Source organism: Agelaius phoeniceus, chromosome 17, assembly GCF_051311805.1.
Source record: "Agelaius phoeniceus isolate bAgePho1 chromosome 17, bAgePho1.hap1, whole genome shotgun sequence".
NCBI classification, from domain to species: Eukaryota; Metazoa; Chordata; class Aves; order Passeriformes; family Icteridae; genus Agelaius; species Agelaius phoeniceus.
The window spans coordinates 408,996-423,709 of NC_135281.1; positions in this window are offsets into that span (position 1 = coordinate 408,996).

Here is a 14,714-nt window from a genome sequence, read left to right on the forward strand (position 1 = left end):
TAGTGTCGGGTCCAGCAAGAAATTTGAAATCTTTGCTGCATTTCTCAAAATATAAAGCTCCCAGTGAGAAGTAATCTGCAAGTCCTTTGAGCACCAAAAGCCACCTTTCATTGATTCCTAGACCCTGGAGACGTGACTTCATTTTCCCCATGGAAAATGGGGTCAGTTTGAGGTTGCTCGACCTGGCCATCTGCATCGTTCCCTGTGGGAAATTGGCAAACTTGGCTGATTTTCTCCAAAACTAAAGCTGCTGGCAACGAGGACCCTGCAAGTCCTTAAGGTCCCAGATGCCACCTTTCATCTGATACCCAGACCCTGGGCCAATGACTTCATTTTCCCCATGGAAAATGGCCTGCATTTGACGCCTCTCGCCCTGACCAAGAGGGTGGGGCCCAGCAATATATTTGCAATCTTTGCTGGATTTCTCCAAATCTAAAGGTGCCAGTAAGAAGTACCCTGCAAGTCCTCAAAGCCCCAAAGGCCACCTTTCATCTGACACCCAGAGCCTGGGGATAGGACTTCTTCTTCCCATGGGAAATGGCCTCCGTTTGCAGCCCCTCACCCTGGCAGAAAGTGGGGAGCCAAGCTAGAATGACGCAATCTCTGCTGGATTTTTCCAAAAGAAAAGCTGGCAGCAACCTGGACCCTGTAAATACTTAGAGCCTCAAAGGCCACCTTGAACATATTACTGAGACCCTGGGTGAAGGACATTTTTCCCATGGAAAATGGCCTTCAATTTTGGCCATTTGGCCTGGCAGGCAGGGCAGTGTCAAGCGAGAAATTTGCAAACTGTGCTGGATTCTTCCAAAAGGAAAGCTGCCAGCAACTAGGACGCTGCAACTCCTTAGAGCCCCAAAGGCCACCTTTCATCTGACACTCAGACCCTGGGGAAATGACTTCTTTTTCCCATGGAAAATGGCAACCATTTGCAGCCATGTGCCCTGGCCAACAGGGCAATGCCCAGTAAAAAATTTTAAAACTTGGCTGCATTCTTCCACAACTAAAGCTGCCGGCAACAAGGAGCTTGCAAGTCCTTAGATCCCCAAAGGCCACCTTTCATTGATACCCAGACTCTGGAAAAGGACTTCTTTTCCCCATGGAAAATGGGGTCAGTTTGAGGCCACTCGGCCTGGCCATCTGCATCGTTCCCTGTGGGAAAGTGGCAAACTTGGCTGATTTTCTCCAAAACTAAAGCTGCTGGCAACGAGGACCCTGCAAGTCCTTAAGGTCCCAGATGCCACCTTTCATCTGATACCCAGACCCTGGGCCAATGACTTCATTTTCCCCATGGAACATGGCCTCCATTTTGGGCCACTCGCCCTGACCGATAGGGTGGTGCCCAGCAAGAAATTTGCAATCTTTGCTGGATTTCTACACAACTAAAAGTGCCAACAACTAAGAGCTTGCAAGTTCTTAGAGCTCCAAAAGCCACCTTTCATTGATTCCCAGACCCTGGAGACGTGACTTCATTTTCCCCATGGAAAATGGGGTCAGTCTGGGGCCACTTGCCCTGGCCATCTGCATCGTTCCCTGTGGGAAATTGGCAATCTTGGCTGATTTTCTCCAAAACTATAGCTGCTGGCAACGAGGACCCTGTAAGTCCTTAGGGCTCCAGATGCCACCTTTCATCTGATACCCAGACCCTGGGCCAATGACTTCATTTTCCCCATGGAAAATGGCCTGCATTTGACGCCTCTCGCCCTGACCAAGAGGGTGGGGCCTAGCAATATATTTGCAATCTTTGCTGGATTTCTCCAAATCTAAAGGTGCCAGTAAGAAGTACCCTGCAAGTCCTCAAAGCCCCAAAGGCCACCTTTCATCTGACACCCAGGCCCTTGGGATAGGACTTCTTTTTCCCATGGGAAATGGCCTCCGTTTGCAGCCCCTCACCCTGGCAGAAAGTGGGGAGCCAAGCTAGAATGACGCAATCTCTGCTGGATTTTTCCAAAAGAAAAGCTGGCAGCAACCTGGACCCTGTAAATACTTAGAGCCTCAAAGGCCACCTTGAACATATTACTGAGACCCTGGGTGAAGGACATTTTTCCCATGGAAAATGGCCTTCAATTTTGGCCATTTGGCCTGGCAGGCAGGGCAGTGTCAAGCGAGAAATTTGCAAACTGTGCTGGATTCTTCCAAAAGGAAAGCTGCCAGCAACGAGGACGCTGCCAGTCCTTAGAGCCCCAAAAGCCACCTTTCACCTGATACGCAGACCCTGGGCCAATGACTTCATTTTGCCCATGGAAAATGGCCTCCATTTCTGGCCTCTCACCCTGACCAACAGGGTGGGGCCCAGCAAGAAATTTGCAATCGTTGCTGGATTTCTCCAAATCTAAAGCTGCTGCCACTTGTTATTGTTCTATTTCTCTAGAGTCCCATAATGCTGTTATCAGATTTCTAAAGTCCATACCTCCTCGGTGTGTTCTTATGGCTGCAGATCTTCACAGCACAGACGCTTTCTTCTGCATGCTGTTCTTTCCCAGTTCAGGGCTCCTTCAAGGCTCTCCCTGAATGGCTAACCCGCCCCCTTTTAGCCCAGTTCTCTTCAATGGTCCCAGCTGCAGCCCATCAAGGACAACCCGGAGCTCTGGGGCAAAGCCTCTATACAGATATTCAAATACAATACATTTCCTCTACTATAGCCAGTAAGTAGTACCCTGCAAGTCCTTAGAGCCCCAAAGGCCACCTTTCATCTGACACTCAGACCCTGGGGAAAGGAACTTCTTTTTCCCATGCAAAATGGCAACTCTTTGCAGCCACGTGCCCTGGCCAACAGGGCAGTGCCCAGTGAGAAATTTTAAACCTTGGCTGGATTCCTCCACAACTAAAGCTGCCGGCAACAAGGAGCTTGCAAGTCCTTAGAGGCCCAAAAGCCACCTTTCATTGATACCCAGACCCTGGGGACATGACTTCATTTTCCCCATGGAAAATTGGTTCAGTTTGAGGACACTCGGCCTGGCCATCGGCATTGTTCCCTGTGGGAAATTGGCAAACTTGGCTGATTTTCTCCAAAACTAAAGCTGCTGGCAACGAGGACCCTGCAAGTCCTTAAGGTCCCAGATGCCACCTTTCATCTGATACCCAGACCCTGGGCCAATGACTTCATTTTCCCCATGGAAAATGGCCTCCATTTCTGGCCTCTCGCCCTGAGCAATAGTGTCGGGTCCAGCAAGAAATTTGAAATCTTTGCTGCATTTCTCAAAATATAAAGCTCCCAGTGAGAAGTAATCTGCAAGTCCTTTGAGCACCAAAAGCCACCTTTCATTGATTCCTAGACCCTGGAGACGTGACTTCATTTTCCCCATGGAAAATGGGGTCAGTTTGAGGTTGCTCGACCTGGCCATCTGCATCGTTCCCTGTGGGAAATTGGCAAACTTGGCTGATTTTCTCCAAAACTAAAGCTGCTGGCAACGAGGACCCTGCAAGTCCTTAAGGTCCCAGATGCCACCTTTCATCTGATACCCAGACCCTGGGCCAATGACTTCATTTTCCCCATGGAAAATGGCCTGCATTTGACGCCTCTCGCCCTGACCAAGAGGGTGGGGCCCAGCAATATATTTGCAATCTTTGCTGGATTTCTCCAAATCTAAAGGTGCCAGTAAGAAGTACCCTGCAAGTCCTCAAAGCCCCAAAGGCCACCTTTCATCTGACACCCAGAGCCTGGGGATAGGACTTCTTCTTCCCATGGGAAATGGCCTCCGTTTGCAGCCCCTCACCCTGGCAGAAAGTGGGGAGCCAAGCTAGAATGACGCAATCTCTGCTGGATTTTTCCAAAAGAAAAGCTGGCAGCAACCTGGACCCTGTAAATACTTAGAGCCTCAAAGGCCACCTTGAACATATTACTGAGACCCTGGGTGAAGGACATTTTTCCCATGGAAAATGGCCTTCAATTTTGGCCATTTGGCCTGGCAGGCAGGGCAGTGTCAAGCGAGAAATTTGCAAACTGTGCTGGATTCTTCCAAAAGGAAAGCTGCCAGCAACTAGGACGCTGCAACTCCTTAGAGCCCCAAAGGCCACCTTTCATCTGACACTCAGACCCTGGGGAAATGACTTCTTTTTCCCATGGAAAATGGCAACCATTTGCAGCCATGTGCCCTGGCCAACAGGGCAATGCCCAGTGAGAAATTTTAAAACTTGGCTGCATTCTTCCACAACTAAAGCTGCCGGCAACAAGGAGCTTGCAAGTCCTTAGATCCCCAAAGGCCACCTTTCATTGATACCCAGACTCTGGAAAAGGACTTCTTTTCCCCATGGAAAATGGGGTCAGTTTGAGGCCACTCGGCCTGGCCATCTGCATCGTTCCCTGTGGGAAAGTGGCAAACTTGGCTGATTTTCTCCAAAACTAAAGCTGCTGGCAACGAGGACCCTGCAAGTCCTTAAGGTCCCAGATGCCACCTTTCATCTGATACCCAGACCCTGGGCCAATGACTTCATTTTCCCCATGGAACATGGCCTCCATTTTGGGCCACTCGCCCTGACCGATAGGGTGGTGCCCAGCAAGAAATTTGCAATCTTTGCTGGATTTCTACACAACTAAAAGTGCCAACAACTAAGAGCTTGCAAGTTCTTAGAGCTCCAAAAGCCACCTTTCATTGATTCCCAGACCCTGGAGACGTGACTTCATTTTCCCCATGGAAAATGGGGTCAGTTTGAGGTTGCTCGACCTGGCCATCTGCATCGTTCCCTGTGGGAAATTGGCAAACTTGGCTGATTTTCTCCAAAACTAAAGCTGCTGGCAACGAGGACCCTGCAAGTCCTTAAGGTCCCAGATGCCACCTTTCATCTGATACCCAGACCCTGGGCCAATGACTTCATTTTCCCCATGGAAAATGGCCTGCATTTGACGCCTCTCGCCCTGACCAAGAGGGTGGGGCCCAGCAATATATTTGCAATCTTTGCTGGATTTCTCCAAATCTAAAGGTGCCAGTAAGAAGTACCCTGCAAGTCCTCAAAGCCCCAAAGGCCACCTTTCATCTGACACCCAGAGCCTGGGGATAGGACTTCTTCTTCCCATGGGAAATGGCCTCCGTTTGCAGCCCCTCACCCTGGCAGAAAGTGGGGAGCCAAGCTAGAATGACGCAATCTCTGCTGGATTTTTCCAAAAGAAAAGCTGGCAGCAACCTGGACCCTGTAAATACTTAGAGCCTCAAAGGCCACCTTGAACATATTACTGAGACCCTGGGTGAAGGACATTTTTCCCATGGAAAATGGCCTTCAATTTTGGCCATTTGGCCTGGCAGGCAGGGCAGTGTCAAGCGAGAAATTTGCAAACTGTGCTGGATTCTTCCAAAAGGAAAGCTGCCAGCAACTAGGACGCTGCAACTCCTTAGAGCCCCAAAGGCCACCTTTCATCTGACACTCAGACCCTGGGGAAATGACTTCTTTTTCCCATGGAAAATGGCAACCATTTGCAGCCATGTGCCCTGGCCAACAGGGCAATGCCCAGTAAAAAATTTTAAAACTTGGCTGCATTCTTCCACAACTAAAGCTGCCGGCAACAAGGAGCTTGCAAGTCCTTAGATCCCCAAAGGCCACCTTTCATTGATACCCAGACTCTGGAAAAGGACTTCTTTTCCCCATGGAAAATGGGGTCAGTTTGAGGCCACTCGGCCTGGCCATCTGCATCGTTCCCTGTGGGAAAGTGGCAAACTTGGCTGATTTTCTCCAAAACTAAAGCTGCTGGCAACGAGGACCCTGCAAGTCCTTAAGGTCCCAGATGCCACCTTTCATCTGATACCCAGACCCTGGGCCAATGACTTCATTTTCCCCATGGAACATGGCCTCCATTTTGGGCCACTCGCCCTGACCGATAGGGTGGTGCCCAGCAAGAAATTTGCAATCTTTGCTGGATTTCTACACAACTAAAAGTGCCAACAACTAAGAGCTTGCAAGTTCTTAGAGCTCCAAAAGCCACCTTTCATTGATTCCCAGACCCTGGAGACGTGACTTCATTTTCCCCATGGAAAATGGGGTCAGTCTGGGGCCACTTGCCCTGGCCATCTGCATCGTTCCCTGTGGGAAATTGGCAATCTTGGCTGATTTTCTCCAAAACTATAGCTGCTGGCAACGAGGACCCTGTAAGTCCTTAGGGCTCCAGATGCCACCTTTCATCTGATACCCAGACCCTGGGCCAATGACTTCATTTTCCCCATGGAAAATGGCCTGCATTTGACGCCTCTCGCCCTGACCAAGAGGGTGGGGCCTAGCAATATATTTGCAATCTTTGCTGGATTTCTCCAAATCTAAAGGTGCCAGTAAGAAGTACCCTGCAAGTCCTCAAAGCCCCAAAGGCCACCTTTCATCTGACACCCAGGCCCTTGGGATAGGACTTCTTTTTCCCATGGGAAATGGCCTCCGTTTGCAGCCCCTCACCCTGGCAGAAAGTGGGGAGCCAAGCTAGAATGACGCAATCTCTGCTGGATTTTTCCAAAAGAAAAGCTGGCAGCAACCTGGACCCTGTAAATACTTAGAGCCTCAAAGGCCACCTTGAACATATTACTGAGACCCTGGGTGAAGGACATTTTTCCCATGGAAAATGGCCTTCAATTTTGGCCATTTGGCCTGGCAGGCAGGGCAGTGTCAAGCGAGAAATTTGCAAACTGTGCTGGATTCTTCCAAAAGGAAAGCTGCCAGCAACGAGGACGCTGCCAGTCCTTAGAGCCCCAAAAGCCACCTTTCACCTGATACGCAGACCCTGGGCCAATGACTTCATTTTGCCCATGGAAAATGGCCTCCATTTCTGGCCTCTCACCCTGACCAACAGGGTGGGGCCCAGCAAGAAATTTGCAATCGTTGCTGGATTTCTCCAAATCTAAAGCTGCTGCCACTTGTTATTGTTCTATTTCTCTAGAGTCCCATAATGCTGTTATCAGATTTCTAAAGTCCATACCTCCTCGGTGTGTTCTTATGGCTGCAGATCTTCACAGCACAGACGCTTTCTTCTGCATGCTGTTCTTTCCCAGTTCAGGGCTCCTTCAAGGCTCTCCCTGAATGGCTAACCCGCCCCCTTTTAGCCCAGTTCTCTTCAATGGTCCCAGCTGCAGCCCATCAAGGACAACCCGGAGCTCTGGGGCAAAGCCTCTATACAGATATTCAAATACAATACATTTCCTCTACTATAGCCAGTAAGTAGTACCCTGCAAGTCCTTAGAGCCCCAAAGGCCACCTTTCATCTGACACTCAGACCCTGGGGAAAGGAACTTCTTTTTCCCATGCAAAATGGCAACTCTTTGCAGCCACGTGCCCTGGCCAACAGGGCAGTGCCCAGTGAGAAATTTTAAACCTTGGCTGGATTCCTCCACAACTAAAGCTGCCGGCAACAAGGAGCTTGCAAGTCCTTAGAGGCCCAAAAGCCACCTTTCATTGATACCCAGACCCTGGGGACATGACTTCATTTTCCCCATGGAAAATTGGTTCAGTTTGAGGACACTCGGCCTGGCCATCGGCATCGTTCCCTGTGGGAAATTGGCAAACTTGGCTGATTTTCTCCAAAACTAAAGCTGCTGGCAACGAGGACCCTGCAAGTCCTTAAGGTCCCAGATGCCACCTTTCATCTGATACCCAGACCCTGGGCCAATGACTTCATTTTCCCCATGGAAAATGGCCTCCATTTCTGGCCTCTCGCCCTGAGCAATAGTGTCGGGTCCAGCAAGAAATTTGAAATCTTTGCTGCATTTCTCAAAATATAAAGCTCCCAGTGAGAAGTAATCTGCAAGTCCTTTGAGCACCAAAAGCCACCTTTCATTGATTCCTAGACCCTGGAGACGTGACTTCATTTTCCCCATGGAAAATGGGGTCAGTTTGAGGTTGCTCGACCTGGCCATCTGCATCGTTCCCTGTGGGAACGTGGCAAACTTGGCTGATTTTCTCCAAAACTAAAGCTGCTGGCAACGAGGACCCTGCAAGTCCTTAAGGTCCCAGATGCCACCTTTCATCTGATACCCAGACCCTGGGCCAATGACTTCATTTTCCCCATGGAAAATGGCCTGCATTTGACGCCTCTCGCCCTGACCAAGAGGGTGGGGCCCAGCAATATATTTGCAATCTTTGCTGGATTTCTCCAAATCTAAAGGTGCCAGTAAGAAGTACCCTGCAAGTCCTCAAAGCCCCAAAGGCCACCTTTCATCTGACACCCAGAGCCTGGGGATAGGACTTCTTCTTCCCATGGGAAATGGCCTCCGTTTGCAGCCCCTCACCCTGGCAGAAAGTGGGGAGCCAAGCTAGAATGACGCAATCTCTGCTGGATTTTTCCAAAAGAAAAGCTGGCAGCAACCTGGACCCTGTAAATACTTAGAGCCTCAAAGGCCACCTTGAACATATTACTGAGACCCTGGGTGAAGGACATTTTTCCCATGGAAAATGGCCTTCAATTTTGGCCATTTGGCCTGGCAGGCAGGGCAGTGTCAAGCGAGAAATTTGCAAACTGTGCTGGATTCTTCCAAAAGGAAAGCTGCCAGCAACTAGGACGCTGCAACTCCTTAGAGCCCCAAAGGCCACCTTTCATCTGACACTCAGACCCTGGGGAAATGACTTCTTTTTCCCATGGAAAATGGCAACCATTTGCAGCCATGTGCCCTGGCCAACAGGGCAATGCCCAGTGAGAAATTTTAAAACTTGGCTGCATTCTTCCACAACTAAAGCTGCCGGCAACAAGGAGCTTGCAAGTCCTTAGATCCCCAAAGGCCACCTTTCATTGATACCCAGACTCTGGAAAAGGACTTCTTTTCCCCATGGAAAATCGGGTCAGTTTGAGGTTGCTCGATCTGGCCATCGGCATCGTTCCCTGTGGGAAATTGGCAAACTTGGCTGATTTTCTCCAAAACTAAAGCTGCTGGCAACGAGGACCCTGCAAGTCCTTAAGGTCCCAGATGCCACCTTTCATCTGATACCCAGACCCTGGGCCAATGACTTCATTTTCCCCATGGAAAATGGCCTCCATTTCTGGCCTCTCGCCCTGAGCAATAGTGTCGGGTCCAGCAAGAAATTTGAAATCTTTGCTGCATTTCTCAAAATATAAAGCTCCCAGTGAGAAGTAATCTGCAAGTCCTTTGAGCACCAAAAGCCACCTTTCATTGATTCCTAGACCCTGGAGACGTGACTTCATTTTCCCCATGGAAAATGGGGTCAGTTTGAGGTTGCTCGACCTGGCCATCTGCATCGTTCCCTGTGGGAAATTGGCAAACTTGGCTGATTTTCTCCAAAACTAAAGCTGCTGGCAACGAGGACCCTGCAAGTCCTTAAGGTCCCAGATGCCACCTTTCATCTGATACCCAGACCCTGGGCCAATGACTTCATTTTCCCCATGGAAAATGGCCTGCATTTGACGCCTCTCGCCCTGACCAAGAGGGTGGGGCCCAGCAATATATTTGCAATCTTTGCTGGATTTCTCCAAATCTAAAGGTGCCAGTAAGAAGTACCCTGCAAGTCCTCAAAGCCCCAAAGGCCACCTTTCATCTGACACCCAGAGCCTGGGGATAGGACTTCTTCTTCCCATGGGAAATGGCCTCCGTTTGCAGCCCCTCACCCTGGCAGAAAGTGGGGAGCCAAGCTAGAATGACGCAATCTCTGCTGGATTTTTCCAAAAGAAAAGCTGGCAGCAACCTGGACCCTGTAAATACTTAGAGCCTCAAAGGCCACCTTGAACATATTACTGAGACCCTGGGTGAAGGACATTTTTCCCATGGAAAATGGCCTTCAATTTTGGCCATTTGGCCTGGCAGGCAGGGCAGTGTCAAGCGAGAAATTTGCAAACTGTGCTGGATTCTTCCAAAAGGAAAGCTGCCAGCAACTAGGACGCTGCAACTCCTTAGAGCCCCAAAGGCCACCTTTCATCTGACACTCAGACCCTGGGGAAATGACTTCTTTTTCCCATGGAAAATGGCAACCATTTGCAGCCATGTGCCCTGGCCAACAGGGCAATGCCCAGTAAAAAATTTTAAAACTTGGCTGCATTCTTCCACAACTAAAGCTGCCGGCAACAAGGAGCTTGCAAGTCCTTAGATCCCCAAAGGCCACCTTTCATTGATACCCAGACTCTGGAAAAGGACTTCTTTTCCCCATGGAAAATGGGGTCAGTTTGAGGCCACTCGGCCTGGCCATCTGCATCGTTCCCTGTGGGAAAGTGGCAAACTTGGCTGATTTTCTCCAAAACTAAAGCTGCTGGCAACGAGGACCCTGCAAGTCCTTAAGGTCCCAGATGCCACCTTTCATCTGATACCCAGACCCTGGGCCAATGACTTCATTTTCCCCATGGAACATGGCCTCCATTTTGGGCCACTCGCCCTGACCGATAGGGTGGTGCCCAGCAAGAAATTTGCAATCTTTGCTGGATTTCTACACAACTAAAAGTGCCAACAACTAAGAGCTTGCAAGTTCTTAGAGCTCCAAAAGCCACCTTTCATTGATTCCCAGACCCTGGAGACGTGACTTCATTTTCCCCATGGAAAATGGGGTCAGTCTGGGGCCACTTGCCCTGGCCATCTGCATCGTTCCCTGTGGGAAATTGGCAATCTTGGCTGATTTTCTCCAAAACTATAGCTGCTGGCAACGAGGACCCTGTAAGTCCTTAGGGCTCCAGATGCCACCTTTCATCTGATACCCAGACCCTGGGCCAATGACTTCATTTTCCCCATGGAAAATGGCCTGCATTTGACGCCTCTCGCCCTGACCAAGAGGGTGGGGCCTAGCAATATATTTGCAATCTTTGCTGGATTTCTCCAAATCTAAAGGTGCCAGTAAGAAGTACCCTGCAAGTCCTCAAAGCCCCAAAGGCCACCTTTCATCTGACACCCAGGCCCTTGGGATAGGACTTCTTTTTCCCATGGGAAATGGCCTCCGTTTGCAGCCCCTCACCCTGGCAGAAAGTGGGGAGCCAAGCTAGAATGACGCAATCTCTGCTGGATTTTTCCAAAAGAAAAGCTGGCAGCAACCTGGACCCTGTAAATACTTAGAGCCTCAAAGGCCACCTTGAACATATTACTGAGACCCTGGGTGAAGGACATTTTTCCCATGGAAAATGGCCTTCAATTTTGGCCATTTGGCCTGGCAGGCAGGGCAGTGTCAAGCGAGAAATTTGCAAACTGTGCTGGATTCTTCCAAAAGGAAAGCTGCCAGCAACTAGGACGCTGCAACTCCTTAGAGCCCCAAAGGCCACCTTTCATCTGACACTCAGACCCTGGGGAAATGACTTCTTTTTCCCATGGAAAATGGCAACCATTTGCAGCCATGTGCCCTGGCCAACAGGGCAATGCCCAGTAAAAAATTTTAAAACTTGGCTGCATTCTTCCACAACTAAAGCTGCCGGCAACAAGGAGCTTGCAAGTCCTTAGATCCCCAAAGGCCACCTTTCATTGATACCCAGACTCTGGAAAAGGACTTCTTTTCCCCATGGAAAATCGGGTCAGTTTGAGGTTGCTCGATCTGGCCATCGGCATCGTTCCCTGTGGGAAATTGGCAAACTTGGCTGATTTTCTCCAAAACTAAAGCTGCTGGCAACGAGGACCCTGCAAGTCCTTAAGGTCCCAGATGCCACCTTTCATCTGATACCCAGACCCTGGGCCAATGACTTCATTTTCCCCATGGAAAATGGCCTCCATTTCTGGCCTCTCGCCCTGAGCAATAGTGTCGGGTCCAGCAAGAAATTTGAAATCTTTGCTGCATTTCTCAAAATATAAAGCTCCCAGTGAGAAGTAATCTGCAAGTCCTTTGAGCACCAAAAGCCACCTTTCATTGATTCCTAGACCCTGGAGACGTGACTTCATTTTCCCCATGGAAAATGGGGTCAGTTTGAGGTTGCTCGACCTGGCCATCTGCATCGTTCCCTGTGGGAAATTGGCAAACTTGGCTGATTTTCTCCAAAACTAAAGCTGCTGGCAACGAGGACCCTGCAAGTCCTTAAGGTCCCAGATGCCACCTTTCATCTGATACCCAGACCCTGGGCCAATGACTTCATTTTCCCCATGGAAAATGGCCTGCATTTGACGCCTCTCGCCCTGACCAAGAGGGTGGGGCCCAGCAATATATTTGCAATCTTTGCTGGATTTCTCCAAATCTAAAGGTGCCAGTAAGAAGTACCCTGCAAGTCCTCAAAGCCCCAAAGGCCACCTTTCATCTGACACCCAGAGCCTGGGGATAGGACTTCTTCTTCCCATGGGAAATGGCCTCCGTTTGCAGCCCCTCACCCTGGCAGAAAGTGGGGAGCCAAGCTAGAATGACGCAATCTCTGCTGGATTTTTCCAAAAGAAAAGCTGGCAGCAACCTGGACCCTGTAAATACTTAGAGCCTCAAAGGCCACCTTGAACATATTACTGAGACCCTGGGTGAAGGACATTTTTCCCATGGAAAATGGCCTTCAATTTTGGCCATTTGGCCTGGCAGGCAGGGCAGTGTCAAGCGAGAAATTTGCAAACTGTGCTGGATTCTTCCAAAAGGAAAGCTGCCAGCAACTAGGACGCTGCAACTCCTTAGAGCCCCAAAGGCCACCTTTCATCTGACACTCAGACCCTGGGGAAATGACTTCTTTTTCCCATGGAAAATGGCAACCATTTGCAGCCATGTGCCCTGGCCAACAGGGCAATGCCCAGTGAGAAATTTTAAAACTTGGCTGCATTCTTCCACAACTAAAGCTGCCGGCAACAAGGAGCTTGCAAGTCCTTAGATCCCCAAAGGCCACCTTTCATTGATACCCAGACTCTGGAAAAGGACTTCTTTTCCCCATGGAAAATGGGGTCAGTTTGAGGCCACTCGGCCTGGCCATCTGCATCGTTCCCTGTGGGAAAGTGGCAAACTTGGCTGATTTTCTCCAAAACTAAAGCTGCTGGCAACGAGGACCCTGCAAGTCCTTAAGGTCCCAGATGCCACCTTTCATCTGATACCCAGACCCTGGGCCAATGACTTCATTTTCCCCATGGAACATGGCCTCCATTTTGGGCCACTCGCCCTGACCGATAGGGTGGTGCCCAGCAAGAAATTTGCAATCTTTGCTGGATTTCTACACAACTAAAAGTGCCAACAACTAAGAGCTTGCAAGTTCTTAGAGCTCCAAAAGCCACCTTTCATTGATTCCCAGACCCTGGAGACGTGACTTCATTTTCCCCATGGAAAATGGGGTCAGTCTGGGGCCACTTGCCCTGGCCATCTGCATCGTTCCCTGTGGGAAATTGGCAATCTTGGCTGATTTTCTCCAAAACTATAGCTGCTGGCAACGAGGACCCTGTAAGTCCTTAGGGCTCCAGATGCCACCTTTCATCTGATACCCAGACCCTGGGCCAATGACTTCATTTTCCCCATGGAAAATGGCCTGCATTTGACGCCTCTCGCCCTGACCAAGAGGGTGGGGCCTAGCAATATATTTGCAATCTTTGCTGGATTTCTCCAAATCTAAAGGTGCCAGTAAGAAGTACCCTGCAAGTCCTCAAAGCCCCAAAGGCCACCTTTCATCTGACACCCAGGCCCTTGGGATAGGACTTCTTTTTCCCATGGGAAATGGCCTCCGTTTGCAGCCCCTCACCCTGGCAGAAAGTGGGGAGCCAAGCTAGAATGACGCAATCTCTGCTGGATTTTTCCAAAAGAAAAGCTGGCAGCAACCTGGACCCTGTAAATACTTAGAGCCTCAAAGGCCACCTTGAACATATTACTGAGACCCTGGGTGAAGGACATTTTTCCCATGGAAAATGGCCTTCAATTTTGGCCATTTGGCCTGGCAGGCAGGGCAGTGTCAAGCGAGAAATTTGCAAACTGTGCTGGATTCTTCCAAAAGGAAAGCTGCCAGCAACGAGGACGCTGCCAGTCCTTAGAGCCCCAAAAGCCACCTTTCACCTGATACGCAGACCCTGGGCCAATGACTTCATTTTGCCCATGGAAAATGGCCTCCATTTCTGGCCTCTCACCCTGACCAACAGGGTGGGGCCCAGCAAGAAATTTGCAATCGTTGCTGGATTTCTCCAAATCTAAAGCTGCTGCCACTTGTTATTGTTCTATTTCTCTAGAGTCCCATAATGCTGTTATCAGATTTCTAAAGTCCATACCTCCTCGGTGTGTTCTTATGGCTGCAGATCTTCACAGCACAGACGCTTTCTTCTGCATGCTGTTCTTTCCCAGTTCAGGGCTCCTTCAAGGCTCTCCCTGAATGGCTAACCCGCCCCCTTTTATCCCAGTTCTCTTCAATGGTCCCAGCTGCAGCCCATCAAGGACAACCCGGAGCTCTGGGGCAAAGCCTCTATACAGATATTCAAATACAATACATTTCCTCTACTATAGCCAGTAAGTAGTACCCTGCAAGTCCTTAGAGCCCCAAAGGCCACCTTTCATCTGACACTCAGACCCTGGGGAAAGGAACTTCTTTTTCCCATGGAAAATGGCAACTCTTTGCAGCCACGTGCCCTGGCCAACAGGGCAGTGCCCAGTGAGAAATTTTAAACCTTGGCTGGATTCCTCCACAACTAAAGCTGCCGGCAACAAGGAGCTTGCAAGTCCTTAGAGGCCCAAAAGCCACCTTTCATTGATACCCAGACCCTGGGGACATGACTTCATTTTCCCCATGGAAAATTGGTTCAGTTTGAGGACACTCGGCCTGGCCATCGGCATCGTTCCCTGTGGGAAATTGGCAAACTTGGCTGATTTTCTCCAAAACTAAAGCTGCTGGCAACGAGGACCCTGCAAGTCCTTAAGGTCCCAGATGCCACCTTTCATCTGATACCCAGACCCTGGGCCAATGACTT